The sequence below is a fragment of the Brachycentrus maculatus genome, unplaced genomic scaffold (assembly GCF_059751285.1).
Source record: "Brachycentrus maculatus isolate JH-2025_06_01 unplaced genomic scaffold, ASM5975128v1 h1tg000258l, whole genome shotgun sequence".
In the NCBI taxonomy this organism is placed as follows: Eukaryota; Metazoa; Arthropoda; class Insecta; order Trichoptera; family Brachycentridae; genus Brachycentrus; species Brachycentrus maculatus.
In genome coordinates, this window is record NW_028281009.1 from 765817 (window position 1) to 768452 (window position 2636).

The following is a 2636-nucleotide window of genomic DNA, read 5'->3' on the forward strand; positions in this document are numbered from 1 at the left end:
TACGCTTTTAATGGCAACCGATTAAGCAACTGACTAGTTTTAGCAACAGTCAAGGTTTTATGTCTTTGCAAAAATGATCTTATCCATTTAGAGCCTGGTACGTTGTTCTTTAATATTCGTACTCTTCTGCCAAATCTATCCAAATAGGCTATTAGAATGTAGCGAATGTTAAAAACACTCACTGGGAAACCGTACTCACTCATGTCTACTATGCAGTTTACGAAGGATTGCTCTTCGCACTTGTCACATATCGGAGGTTTTCCCACAGGTTTTGTGTGCTGACCTTTGAGCTTATAGTTAATCGTCCTTCTGGGGATTTTGAAAATTTCTTCAGCCTTTCTTTGACTGATTGTACCATTTCGAATGGCCTCCACACACTGCTCCACTCTCTTCGGTGTAAAATTGCAGTATCGTCTGGCATAAGGCCGCTGTTTGTGTGTTCTTGACATTTTTTAAAAAAATATACCATCAGGAATTAAGTAAGTACACAAAACCAATAGATATTTAGCAAACATGTCAAGTTGTATTATCCGTTTTAAGACTTTTCATCAAATTAATTAACTATGGCCTTTTGTGGATACTTTGCACTTGGTGCAATGTTACCCCAAATGTGGTCAATACAAGTCAGTTCTTAAAAAAATATTATTTTTACATAAACTTGACAACGTAACTAAAAAATACAGTATTTGAGAAAAGCAGGGCCTATCTACCTATGATTTAGAGACCACTCACTTGTTGTAACTAGTTTCAGTATACTGATTCCACTGGATTTTTTCAGACACAATTTTCAGACAGAAAACTTTCTTTACGTTCGGACAGGAAAAACGCATTGAAGCAATAGCGACCGACTGTTACTTCTGTAAACTAAAAAGTAGATTGAAGTGCCATCTATCAGAAACAATAGAAAGTAGAATGAAAAATGACATGTATCAGAGATGACCAGCTCTACAATTTCTTTACAGAAGGTGGTGCAAAGTATCACCCATGGTGCAAAGTATACCCACTTTACGGTAACTCATTAGGATCAGGATCAGGATCTAGCTAATGCAGTGCTCTATGCACCACTTTCGTGCTAGTAGGGTCTAAAAGAATAAACGAAAAATGATTGCTTGCTAAAAAGTAAATCACATTATGGTATAGTATAGGGAAAAGCCCTAATCATAAAATGACGATTTCCCACGACTTTTGTTTGTTTTCGTATTATAAAATTACAGATGAGTAATACTATATGTTTCCTAAAAACATTTGGATGCAAATATCTTATTCTATTTCAATAATACATTACTCGCTGAATTTAGCTTGGTAAAAAACGTTTTTCAATACCTGGTAAAATGGAAAAGTGCGATCGATTATGGAATGTGAAAATTCCTCGAGTTTTGGCGCTAAAGTCTATTACGACTGCGCAGGCGCGTGCGAGGTTAACCAATGGGAAGTGATCAGTGCAACAATGTTGAAAGGTACCGTTACTATGCAACCTGGTATTTGGGGTAATGCACACGAGTACCTACCTAATTTTAATTTATTTTTAAGTGTATAAACATATTTATAAAATGGCAACATAAATGTTTTCGTGCTGAATTTTACATGAAGTTTGTTGAAATTTTATTTCTGCAACAGAATAATTATTTAAAACTGCGCTAGAAATGTAATCAGGAATGTTTAAATTATGGTTTTATATATTTTTTTCTTAGAAAAATTGTCAAATTGATGCAATTTTTTAAAAATAAATTGACCCGACAGGTGGTAGATAAAACTTTTGAAAAAACTGGTATTCTAAGCTTAATTTTTTTTCATTCTCTCGTGTAAGGATTTAAGGTAATTTTAAAGGATCTCCCTACACATCAACTCCATAATATAAATATTTATAAAAAAATTACGTTTATAAAGAAAAACAAATTATATAACAAATACTTATCCAGAATTTAAACAATATTTATCAGTTCTGACTGTCTCAAAGTAATTGAAAGGATATTTCGGGAGTCATATAAATGTTCCATTTCTTTTAACACGAGCAATTGTTTGAGACTTTTTATTTTACGTTTTATTTTATTAATACACCAATATCTTTCATATTTGTTTATAAAAGCGCTCATCCAAAATTGCACAGATAATGTTTTAATTATTGTTATTATTATTATTATTATATTTTTAATGCTACTTAAAAACAATAAATCAGTGACTTTTAAAAATTTCCAGTTGTATTTATTTAATTTTTCTTTTTCCTATACTTTTAGTTACTTTGGATCCATAGACTTCCCTCTTCAACTCTCACTACTCTATCATTGGCAGACAAAACAAAAAATTTTTACACTTTGTTAAAAATAATAAAGGAAGTTATTAAAAAATTCCATTCCAATATTAATTTTGACGAAATACCACATTTCTCCTGCGTACCTTCCCGACCTCAATCAATATTTATGAAGTTGTAAAACTACACCATTTGGCAGTGAACTTAAATAACCCATCGGGGCATGTTGCAATTCCACCAAGATATAAGTACTACATACATTCATTTAACCCGCATTTAACAATAAAAATACAGAAATAATTAGCGATTCAGCGTGCATTACAGAAATGTATGTACGTATTTCAGCAAGAGAGAGTTCAGCAGGCTTTTAAGCCTTGAATAAAGTGGC